The sequence below is a fragment of the Mustela putorius genome, unplaced genomic scaffold, assembly GCF_011764305.1.
Source record: "Mustela putorius furo isolate JIRA1106 unplaced genomic scaffold, ASM1176430v1.1 tig00003923_pilon_pilon_pilon, whole genome shotgun sequence".
In the NCBI taxonomy this organism is placed as follows: domain Eukaryota; kingdom Metazoa; phylum Chordata; class Mammalia; order Carnivora; family Mustelidae; genus Mustela; species Mustela putorius.
The window spans coordinates 1,694,280-1,707,392 of record NW_025422068.1 but is presented as its reverse complement, the minus strand read 5'-3'; positions in this window follow the sequence as shown (position 1 = coordinate 1,707,392).

Genomic DNA, 13,113 nt, shown 5'->3' with positions numbered 1-13,113 from the left:
TACCTTTTAAGCTTTTGTGCTCAGATGTGATTAAAATAGGGGTTATTTGTATATATGAGTTTGATAGTATATTTTTGATAGCCAAAAATACTGGTACCAGTGCAGTTCATTCTGATTCCTTTTAAACTTCAATATCTATTAAATTAAGTTCTTACTATTTCACAAATAGTAATAATTATTTTTTTATTATTATTATTTTGCAGAGGATTGAGTTTACAGTTTTGTAATTTAATTCTGCTTGGATATTTTATTTAGGCTTAAAATTGGTGCCTATTTATCTGTGGCCACATTCTTTGTTGATAATTTTTCTCCCAGGTGTTTGGGAATAGATTCTTCTGATAATTTGCACAATGTGAAATATCTGTGTCTTAAATCTAGCACCAGTAAGGTAGATAGTACTTTGTCTTAAGACGGTAAAATTAGTTAAGTGTAGAGTTTAACAAACTATTTTAAGCAGTTATTATTTCACTATTTTATATTACTTCACTCTTCATTATTTCACCATTATTTCACTATTTTTAAATTTTCAAATTTATCTGTCTTACTGTATTATCTCCTTTCTAAACGCTTACATTTATCTTGAATATTTGTTATATTCTTTACCAGTATCATTTGGGAGGTCAGTATTTGACCCAGACTTACATGAAAGATTTGTACATCATCTCATTGCTCCATATTGTGTTTTATAAATCACACTTTTAGCATGTCTGATATAACCAAACATTTCATGAGTTCCAACATTTCACAGTAAATCTTCAGCTTCAACAGCTTACCAAAAAGACTAGTTTTTGTCCTTACTCTCTGTACATTCACCACTTAGTTTCAAAAATTATCTTAAATCTTTTCATTATCTAGGGTAGAGAAAGGCTTGGTCCTTAATGTGTTAAAAAATTAGTGGAGTTGAGGACAATCATGTTGATCAGCACCAATGTGTGCACAATGGCTTCCTCGCTGCCAAAATGATTCTTCCTTGTGCAAATTCTTGATTTGAAATGGACTCTCAGCCAGGGATGAGAGATCAGTACTACTGGTGGAGTCCTACATCAGGGTGAAAACTTTCCTATTTTTTTGTGCCTTAGGACTTAGAGTTGAAAGTAGTGAAGCAAATCTTCCTGATGGTCAAGAACAGTAGAAAGAATGCAGTGCCATTAGTGATCTGGAAGTATTCATGCCATTTCTATAATCCCTTGTGAGCATAGCATGGACTTTCTGCATTAGTACAAGATAGCTTCTTGGTGTGATTTCAGGCACAGTAAATCACTGCTTTCCCAAAATAACAGTCTTCTGCTCATTCCTTAGTTGAAATCACCAGAGAGGCAGTGGATCAAAATTTGGGATATACTGGCTTGTTAAAGTTTAAATACAACATACAGGTACTGTGATCTCTCTACTTGCTTATTTTGCTCCATTATAATCATTTTCCTGTGCTGTCATTCCCATAATGGTTCACCATTGCCTTTTGATTCATCTACTCAAAAATTCATAAAGACTCCATAGACAGATACTTCCCCAAATAACAAAGATTTATAACTTTTTAAAAAGAGCAGATGGTGTGATGTCTGTCTTTTGACTTTTACAAGAAAAATCATTTTGCTTATGACAAAACTTCTGAACCCCCCCCCCATTAATAATCTGTCACATTCTTTTTCTCTGTTGAAAATTAATTCTTTGATGATATATACTGGCTAACAGAGATCATGATTCATGATTCACACTTGTAAGGGAAAAATCCGTTTTTGTTTTTGTTTTTTACTCAGAAAAAGATAATAAAACAATAGTTTTGGAGAAGGTAGAAGGAGAAAGAAAATGCTCAATGATACCTCAGTGTACCTTCTTTTACTTCCTGTCTCCAGGTAAATTTAGGGATTGGTCATTTTAATACCATTAGTTATATAGTTTATCTGTTTAGCTTTTGGTTTTGTGATGGGAATTTTATTTCCACTTGAGCCTTTCTCAAGAAACCGGAGTTAATCTTCGGTGAACAACTGGGTTCAAAAAAACCTTGTAATATATGCAGTGTCCTTATATCTCTTACCTTTATTTGTGCCACAATGAGCTCACACCTTGGTTCTTGACTTCAACTGCTAAGTACGTTTTTCTCCACCATATCCTCTGTTAATGTGAATTACACCTCAGGTTCTGACTTGAAGCATCATTCTGCCTTTGACCTTGGTATATGGCCATGTGCATCTGCTAAACTCTAATGAAGTTTTATTCCTCTATAGAAGATGTTTTTCAATTTTGGCACTTTGAATATTTTGGACCAAATAATTTTTTGTTGGGGTGGGCAGTGGGGAGCTGTTTTGTCCACTCTAGAATGTTTGCGTCTCTAGCCTGTAACCAGTACTTAAAAGTAGTGTTCCCTTTCCCTCACTGCTCCAGTTATGATGATCAAAAATAGTGTAATACAAGGGTGCCTGGGTGGCTCAGTCAGCTAAACGACTGCTTTCTGCTCAGGTCATGATCTCAAGGTGTTAGGGTCCGTGATCAAAGGAAAGAGACTGACACAAAGCAAAAATCAAACAAGGCTTTATTTCGCGCCAAGCATCAAAAATCAAACTGACTAGTAGGGGTCATTTATTACGAAGAGATGATGACGACAACCCCGACAAGGTCACTCTCAAGAAGGCCGCTCTGGATGAGGCTACTCTGGACGAGGCTGCTCTGGACGAGGCTGCTCCGCAGACAAGGCCACTCCAGAGGAGGCTGCTCTGCAGTTGAGGCCACTCCCTGGTCGGAGCTGCTCCCAAGAAGAGGCCACTCTGGACGAGGCCACTCCTCGGAGGAGGCCGCTCCCGACGACGAAGAGGCAATGACGACAGCGACAATGACAAGGAGGACAACAACCCTTATAACACAGACTCTGCTCCCCATGATGCCACTCTGACAAGGCTGCTCCCCAGAGGAGGCCACCGCGCTGTAGGTGGCCACTCACCAACGAGGCTGCTCCCCAGAGGAGGCCGCTCCAGATGAGGCTGCTCTGGATGAGGCCGCTGGATGAGGAGGCTGCATGCCGATGCCGCTCTGGCGAGGCCCCTCACCGCAGGGCTTCAGTTCCAGGCGGCGAGGCCACTGGGTGGGGGGGGGTGGCAAGGATCCGGGCAGCAAGGCCGCTGCAGCTCGGGGTGGCGAGGCAGCTTGTGGCTGGGGCGTCAAGGCTGCTGGGGGTGGCGAGGCCGTTCAGGGAGGGGCTGTGGCTCGCCAAGGCTGCTGGCGGCTTTGCAAGAAGAACTTCTTAACTTTTAGTTGAGTTCCTTCCCTTAGCTCTTCCAATATATCTGCACGAATTTCTTCAACACCAGATGTAGTTAAGTTGATTTCTCCTCAGCTGATCAGTGTCCAAGAGTGTAGTGAACCGCCCCTACCTGACCCTGTGTTGGGTAATTCTTCACATGCTTACATCTTTTTTCTAAAGGTTGGAAAGGAATCCCAGTAGATGACTTTTATTTTCATTAAACAGTGAAAACAGTTTCAATAACAAATCACCTCAAGGTCTTCAGTCAAATTACCTCAACTTACATCTTTAATTTCTGACAAGAGTCTCAGCAGTACCTTCTTGAAAAAGATGTTATTTTGGGGCACCTGGGTGGCTCAGTGGGTTAAAGCCTCTGCTTTCAGCTCAGGTCATGATCCCAGGGTTCTGGGATTGAGCCCCGCATCGGGGGTCTCTGCTCAGCAGAGAGCCTGCTTCCCTCTCTTTCTCTCTGCCTGCCTCTCTGCCTACTTGTGATCTCTGTCAAATAAATAAATAAAATGTTTTTTGTTTTTTTTTTTAATTTCATTTGGAGGGCACCTGGATGGCTCTGTTGGTTGAGCGGGTGATTCTTGATTTTGGCTCAGTTCATGATCTTGGGGGGTCCTGGGATCAAGCCTTGCATGGGGCTCTGTACTCAGTGGGGGAGTTTGCCCTAGGATTCTCTCTCCTTGTCCCTCTGCCCTTCCCCCTGCTCATGCTCTCTTTTTCTCAAATAAATAATCTTTAAAACCTATTTTAAACATATTTTAAAACATTTTTTATTTAAACTTTATTTTTAAGATTCTATTTATTTATTTGACAGAGATCACACCCAGGCACCCCTAAAACACAATTTAAAAGACTTTAATTTTTAGACTTACCACAAAATTGAGTGGAAAGTACAGAGATTTTCAATATACTTCCTTTCCCACCCCCACACACATAGTCTTACCCATTATCAGCATCCCCCACCAGAGTGGTAGATCTTTTACCAAGGGTGAACATACAGTGGAACATGATAATCACCCAAAGTCCATAGTTTACCTTAGGATTCACTTTTGGTGCTGTACATGTTAGGGTCCGTGATCAAAGGAACAAGACCTACACAAAGCGAAAATCAAACAAAGCTTTATTTTGCGCCAAGCATCAAAAATCAAACTGACTGGTAGGGGCCATCTCTTATGAAGAGACGGTGACGATGACCCCTACAAGGTCACTACCAAGAAGGCTGCTCCAGATGAGGCCATTCTGGACGAGGCCACTCCCAGGATGAGGCCATTGCTGATGAGGCCATTGCAGACAGGGGCTGCTCTGGCGAGGTCGCTCCCCATACAGGGCCGCTCCCAAGAAGAGGCCACTCTGGATGAGGCCGCTCCCAGGAGGAGGCCGCTGCTGACAAGGTCGCTCCTTGGACGGGGCCGCTCCCCAGAATGATCCTGCTCTGGTGAGGCTGCTTGTAGTGGCGGTGCCGGGCCCTGGCCGAGAGGCTGCTCGCAGTGGGGCTTAAGCCCGGGGTGGTGAGGCCGCTCATAGTGGGTCTGCGGCTTGGTAGTGAGGAGGCCGCTTGCTGTGGTGAGGCTGCTGGCAGCGAGGCTGTTCACCGTGGTGCCGCTGCCTACCACTACAATGACCAGGATGAACACAACGCTCTGGGCGACCATGATGAATGACCATGATGCTCCAACTCTCCTGAAGACTACCCTAACGGCTATTCCAATGGCTCTTCTAACAGCTATCCTAACAGCTATTCTAAGGGCTATTCTAACTCCTCCTACTACTCCAACCGCTATTCTGACTCCTCCTACTAGCTCCCCCCCACCCCAGCCTCACAGACTAACATTTATAAAGGTGGTTGAGCCCCGCCCACACACAGGTAGCCAGTGGGATTTCAACTCACCACAGTAAATATATGCCTGCCCCACTGATTGGATGTCTCCTTCCGGCCTGACGCACCCCTATATCCAGGGTTTGCAACTAAGTTCCTCTGGTTAACCAGGCCGCTACAGTACATTCTATGGATTTGGACAAATGTGTAATGACATATATCCATTCTGACACAGACTATTTCACCGCCCTAAAAATCTTTGTACTCTGCATATTCTCACTTCACAATTCTCCCCCCTCCCACTGGCTCCCCAGCAGCCACTGATCTTTTTCATTATCTCCGTGATTTTGTCTTCTTCAGAATGTCCTAGAGTGGGAATCATACTGGATGTAGCTTTTTCAGATTGGCTTCTTTCACTTGGTAATATGCATTTAAGTTTCTTCCGTGTCTCCTCATGGCTTAATAGCTCATTTCTTTTTAGTGCTAATATTCCATTGTCTGGATGCACCATTCATATTGATCCATTCATCTACTGAAGGACATCTCAGTTGCTTCCAAGTTTTGACAATTATAAAAGCAGAATGTTTTAAAATATACAGATTCTCTTATAATCCTGCATTACTATATGAACAGCAGTTTGTTTTATATGCCATATGTTTGGGCTTGGATTTTTCTTCTCATCGGTGCAGTTATATGTCTTTAGTTTCAGAATATTTCTCAAAAACAAGTTTGCATCATAGTCCACCTTTAGAGTTGGGCAATTTTAACTGCTACAGGCTGCAATGCATTCTTTACAGTTGGGATGCCAGCACTGTCTACATGCTGAGGGTCTAGGAGACAGATGTTCACAGAACATGAAATCACTAGAGATGGTTCCTGCCAGGGACTTCTAAAGGGAAGAAAATCTGTGTGTGGGGGTGGGGGGGGTGGGAATAATTTCCCCACCATGGGTCTAAGCCTTTTTCTGCTTTTCTTTCCTACTGCTATCTCCCATTTATTATGAGGTTTCTCTAGCAATTGTGATTACAGCATGTCTTCTGTACACAAATAACAGAGGAGGATGCGTCTACACTTGAGAAGAGAGTAGCCAGTTTACATTGCAGTCAAGGCTGGCCAAAGCTCTGGAGTGAGAAGCCAGAAGAGCCTCTGGATATGTAAGTGGGAAAGGGAGGAAATGAGACTGGGGATGCAGAAAGAAGAAATTGTACCTAATAGCTATTGAATATGTTAGAGGAAAATGGATTCAACTTGTTCTGACATTTACAAAGAATGCTTTCTTATCCTATTATTTTTTAAAGGCATACAGAGTGTTTGAAATGAAGTTGTCTCACAGTCCAGGCTTTTAAATTTTATATATATATCTCAGAATATTATTCCTTAGGGGAATATCTTAAATACTCTAAAGAAATGAGGTGAAGCATCAAAACACATTACACACTGAAACTTACCTTCTAGTTCAAAAACTGTGATATTCAAATAAACTCTAGCTTCTTTTGGATATAAATTATTAGATATAAGTCAATAAGTTGGCAACATAAGAATTATCACTCTGTAAATACCAAGAATAACAATAACATGCTTATCAAAAATGTAAATATAATCTCAACTTCATTAGGTTAATATTTATGCTAAGACTCTATAAAAAAATCAGTAGATAAAATAATGTCTTTGAAAAATTGGGTCTGCTAGTGACCAATGTAAATAATTTCCCATCAAGAAAAAGGACTATTTTAATGGAAGCTTTGTTTTGGGTACCTCAGGATTAATGTAATGAATTTAAAATTCAGAATGGATATATGTGTGTGTATATATTAAATATTTAAATATTTTTTTCAATCAAAATAATTGAATACAGTCTTCTCTTATAGCAACATTTACTCCCCAGGAGATTAACAAGTACTCCCTAATATAATACTAAAAAATGATAAGCAGTAAGTCAAAAGGAATCTTGTTACCAAATTTACCTAAGAGATACCAAATTATAAGAGAGAAGCAGCAAATGAAAAATTAATTCTATAATAAGAGAAAATGTAATAGAAATAACATTTGAAACAAGTGTAATTGGTAATCTCATAAAGATAAAAATATGTAATATCCATAAAACAAAGAGAGGCTACTAATAAGGAAAAAAATGAAATCTTGAAAAATTTGAATTTGGTTGCAAAAATAAAAACATGCACTGAAGTTAACTTTAATAGAAGGATTAAGGAATTAAATGGTAAAATTAAATAAATTAGAGAAATTTTTGAGCTGAAAGATGGATCCAGGGAAATGCATTGAAGAGGCCACTAGAATTTCTTCAGTACAAAGTACAAGAGAAGAGAATAGAAAGAATAAATGCAATAAAATAACCAAGAACCAACAGAGGAAAATATACTAAAGCTTAAGAAAGGCATACCAAAAGGGCTTCTACTGGCCAAAAAGGAGTAATAGAAAACATCATCTGACATAATATAAGTGACATTCGGCACATCTGGAAAATATATTCAGAAATCTGAGAATAAATAGAAACACTATAAAAGTGTTTATTGGTATTATCAGAATCTGAGAAAAAAAAAAACTGAATAGATTTTAAAAGAGGTACCAAAAGATATAATACTAAATCATTACACAAATATAAAGGACACAAACAATCAAGAGAAAAACAAGTACAAGTACCTTCTTTGTGGTAGACTATGTAAATTGTTGTGTAATATAAAATAATCATTGCACAAGGAAAAAAGAAGACTTAAAAAAAAGATAAAACACCTGGAAGAAAGTAGAATAGAGAGTAAATAACAAATGACAAATAGAGAGTAAATAACAAATAGAACTACAAATTACTGATCACGGGAAGTGAGTATGGGTGAAATCCTTAAACGTCGGAGGTTCTCATCTCAGTAAGAAGAAAACACTTGACAAATATGTCACTCTGTACTTTTTAAAGAAAACATACCAAAAACAAATGAGTCAAAAGATTTTAAGACCATACCATAGGAAAATGTAGGTATGAGCAATGTTCACCAAGTGATTAATTGTGGGAATATTCATATTAATATAAGAGAATCCCTTGTACATCAGAACATCCAAAAGGAACTCAGATTCCATTCACAGTTGAGTAAAGGCAATAAGAGATTGTATAAGAGTCTTAACAAGAAATGTGCAGTCCCTGTTCCTATGAGGAATTAACTAAAATCTTCACTGAGGCACACAAGGAAAGATCTGAATAGATGAAGATAATTATGGTATTACTTACTGGGAGGATTAAATATAATGCCTTCCTGATTTACTGTATAGCTTCAAAACAAATATGCAGTATAGTAAAAGTCTTTAATGGACATCAACATGCTAATTCTTAATTTTATGTTAGAGAATATGACCAAGACCGTAGATGCATGTTGTCTTCCAGATCAAAACATACTATAATACTGAAAAAAAAATAGGTTGGTGTTTGCTCTGGATCCAAATCTTTTTCCTTTTATTTTGTTTGCCTTAGTTTGAGTTCCCAAAAACACAGATTCTGAGACAGAGTTTAGCTTGCAAGTTATTTATTTGACACCCTCAAGATCAACACTTGAGGAAGATGGTGGAATGAAGCAGCATAGACAGAAGGAGATGGTCAGTGTGATACGGGTCCAACAATTGCCTCAGTCCACACCACAGAGTTCTGGAGTTTGAGGGGCTCTTCAGAGTTGTCTTGACTTGTGTAGTAATGGCCTTAACACTCTCAGTGAGTTGGTTATTGGTTTAAACTCCCCAAATGGGACATGCCCATGGATGCTGCCACCCTCTGTAGCTGAGGCAGCCTCCAAAGGGCTGACATATGATGTTAACTGCTGCCTCCCTGGTGCTGGGACAAATACTTCCTTCACACAGTATCTGGAAGGCACAGTATATTGTCCTCAAAGGATGTTAGTGATGTATCTGACAAAATTCTCATGTGTCCTTTCTTCTCCACCAGGAAGCATGAAAGACTTGTGCTCTGTGAAGATTTTCTTCAAAGTGTCTCTCCTTATTACTTTGGACTTACAATGCTCATAGCTCATGTTGTGGTAACAAGAATGTGCAGTCCTATTATGATAACAACTGTAGTCTCAATTTTTAAGTTGCTTAATTTTATTTATAAAATTAACATATGTTCAATGAAGGAGATTAGCAAATGAAGCACAGGAGAGAAATCATCACAAAAAAATATTTTTCACATACCTATTCACGGGCACATTTCTGTAGAGCAATTTCATCTGTTCATCCTATTTTCCTATAATACAGTTAGTTCACAATACAGGAAAATATTGCCCAATGTTAATAAATATATACCATGTTTTAAACTTCTGTCCTGCATATAGTATAAAGAAGTATGATATATTTCACTAGCTGTCCAGTATTAGAAGTTTATTTTGATGTTACAAATTTATAAATAAATAACTACGGGCATACATGTCTGCACATAAGTCAGATTACTGTTTTATTTAAACTGGGAATGACCGTTCTGTGCTTTTTCATATTTACATGGCCTGCAGAGGAATTGGTTCCTTTCATATTTTAAGAATAAAGCAGGCAAAATGGACTCATGCCCAACCAAAAAACAGAGAAGCTGTTCACAGTCAAGAGGAGAGCATAACGGAAGTGTCATCAATTGCAGTGCCTTGGCTGTCTATGGAAGACAACAAGGACAACAGTGTGAACATTAAAGGCAAATAGCATGAAAATAAGAGATAAATGCATTTCAGTAGAGATGAACTTAGTCTTTTTATGACTCTCTGGAAGATCATTTCTTCTTCCATTTCTCTCCCCCCCACATCATTTTGACTAAATCAATACAAGAAAAGAAAATAGGAAAGTTTATCTGGAGATTTTAAGCTCAGTTGGAGTTAGATGAAGGCATTGAAATTGAAGAAATATACCTAATGTAAAAGTTTATCTGGAAAAAAAATTGGATACTAACATTTTGTGGAGTTTTTCCTTCCAACGGAAAAAGAATGAGACAAATGACATTATAGTCTAGAACCCTGGGAATTGTAAATATCTAACAATCAAAAAAAAAAAAAAAACCCAAAACAAAAACAACTGTCAAAAATTTAAACACCTGTGACTAATGCAAGTAAAACAGTCTGTGATAATTTGAAATTTATTTATTTTCTTAGGTATCTACTCCTCTGTTCTAACCTTATAAAAATTAACTCTTTGGCTTTCTCATATATAAAAAAGCATGATGATTGTCCCTATGCTAAAATTGAAGTTTCCGGGGCTCCTGGGTGGCTCAGTGGGTTAAAGCTTCTGCCTTCAGCTCAGGTCATGATCTCAGGGTCCTGGGATCAAGCCCCACATCAGGCTCTCTGCTCAGCAGGGAGCCTGCTTCCTCCTCTCTCTCTGCCTGCCTCTCTGCCTACTTCTGATCTCCGTCTGCCAAATAAATAAAATCTTAAAAACAAACAAACAAATAAATAAATAAATAAAATAAAATTGAAGTTTCCTGGGGTGCCTGGGTGGCTTAGTGAGTTAAAGCCTCTGCCTTTGGTTCCGGTCATGATCTCATGGTCCTGGGATCTAGGCCAGAATGGGGCTTTCTGCTCAGCGGGGAGCCTGCTTCCCCCCTCCCCCTCTGCCTGCCTCTCTTCCTATTTATGATCTCTGTGTCTATCTTAAATAAATAAAATCTTTAAAAAAAACTGAAGTTTCCTTGTATGATTTTACATATTACTTTTTCTTTTGAAACAGTATTAAAAATCCATTTCCTTTTCCTTTAAAAAAATTAGAGAAAGAGAGGGAGGGGAGGGGCACAGGGAGAAGATGAGAATATCAAATGGACTGCCTGCTGAGCATGAAACCCCACACATGGGCTGGATCCCACAACCCATGAGATATGACCTGAGCTGAAATCACCAGTCAGGCACTTAACCGACTGAGCCACCCTGGTACTCCCAGAATTTCCATTTCCTTTTCATTCTTTTTTTTTTCTTTTAAGATTTTATTTATTTATTTGATAGAGATCACAAGTTGGCAGAGAGGCAGGCAGAGAAAGAGGGAAGCAGGCTCCCTGATGAGCAGAGAGCCCGATATGGGGCTCGATCCCAGGACCCTGGGATCATGACCTGAGCTGAAGGCAGAGGCTTTAATCACTGAGCCATCCAGGCACCCCTCCTTTTCATTCTGATAGTGCATGATTTAAAACTCCTTTTTCTCTGTTATTACTCACATTTGGTGTGGATTAAACAGCTCTAGATCCCTGGCCTCACCCTTGCTTAACAGAAATCTGATAGTCTGACCAGTCTTCTCTGAATTCTACATCTATGGAGAGGAAAGACAAGTAACCAACTTCCCCTAACATTTTAGCAGTCTTTACTCTTCTTTCCACTGAAAAAGTCTCCTTGTTCCCGATTTACTTAAATTGACTATTGCATAGTTACCCAAATGTCATGGTCAAGACTCTCAATGTCACAGTTCTTCCTTGTAGCAGGCATTGAAAAGGAACAGGATATAAACAATTTCATAAAGAAATATGAAGCTCTCAAAGAGGATAAGAGGAATCATATCTTAAGGAAGACAAAATAAATAATAGGGTTTTTCGATTTGTTTTGCCAAGTAATCTATCAGTTAACAAATATTGTTGGTGATTGTGGTTATTGCATGTCATCTGTTTGGAAATGGAATGGAAACAATCTGAGTTGGTGAAAACAGGAAGGTGATAATGGTGAGACATCATTTATAAATGATGTTTTTTTTTCAGAAATTGGGTTGATTCTGAACCTTTCTGGGAACAAGTGGTTGGCACCTTGTTCGCTGAAACCTAGTGAACAGGAGCCCTTCAAAAGAGGGGTCAGATCACTGCACACAGAGTAAAGTTGTGGCTTTTGGCAGTGGTGTAGGGAAATTAAAGTAGCATATGCGTTCTTGCTTTTTCTCCACGAACACAGGAAACCGGCTCCTGGCCATTGTGGTTTCACCAGAACTGTTCATACTGCATAATTTCCCAGACTCCCACTCTTGACCAGGAATCAGACGATTGCAGTCTTTGCTTGTTTTGGCTTACCTGAGATATGATTCAACAAGAGGGATAGAACCCCCCAATTCTATGATGACCAAGGGCTCTGGGGTGCTTTTGAACTCTCCACTCCACTTACCATCCTCTTCATGTGTGAGTTCCAAGTTTCCCTCCTATCTATCCCATGCATCTATGTGATGTGGGCACATGATTTAGTTTCTCAGAAACAGTGAGTGTGACTTCAGTGTTTACCTGTGGTCGGATCCCCTTGCACAGCACAACTGGGGCAAGGGCTTAGTTCGGACTTAGACTCTACCACTAACCTGTGTTATGGTGGGCAGGTCCCTTAAACCTTTGGCACCTAAATGGGGTACACAACAAAAAGCAATATCTGAGCCTTCTAGACTCTTGTCTGAAGAATAGACTTACTAATGAACATACTTCTTGTGTTTTCTTTGTTCTTTTTTTTCTTTCTTCTTGCTTAGTGTTTTTAATCATCTGGAGTGAATAGGAGCACTCTTCATTTTATCATACACTAGGAACTGTGAATTTTACTTTTAATCCAGTACTTTGAGGGCAGCATTTATAATAGTTACCATAAAGCTCCTTGCTTCTCTAAGACCACAGGCAAGTGATAATGTGACTGAGATAAATTAGCCCTTACCCTTTTATCTCTTTATGACTTGGAGATGTCATCTTTCATCTTAGTTCATATTGAGGGAACATAGTGCATGAAAAAGGAGTAATTGGCATGGGTTTAATAAGGGATTTAAAAAATGTTAATGGAAACGAACAGGGAGGGGTGACTAATTCCGGGGCTCGCAGTAGGGAGGTGCTCCTCTCCACAGACTTGAACGGGCTGGAGAGGAGAGTTGGCAGGTGGCTGGGCGGGATTAGTGGCCTTTGGCAGAAGAACCCCTGCTCTCGGCAGGAAGGGAGCTGGGGAGTAAGCACCCCAACGGTTCTCCCCTCCCACCATTTGCTCTGTGACCAGGAGCTCAATGTTCAGACATAGCCAAGCTAGAAGTTGCAAAAATATCTGGTGCTTGTCCTCAGGCCCAGCACATGATAAAGATGATTAGAAAGGGGTGG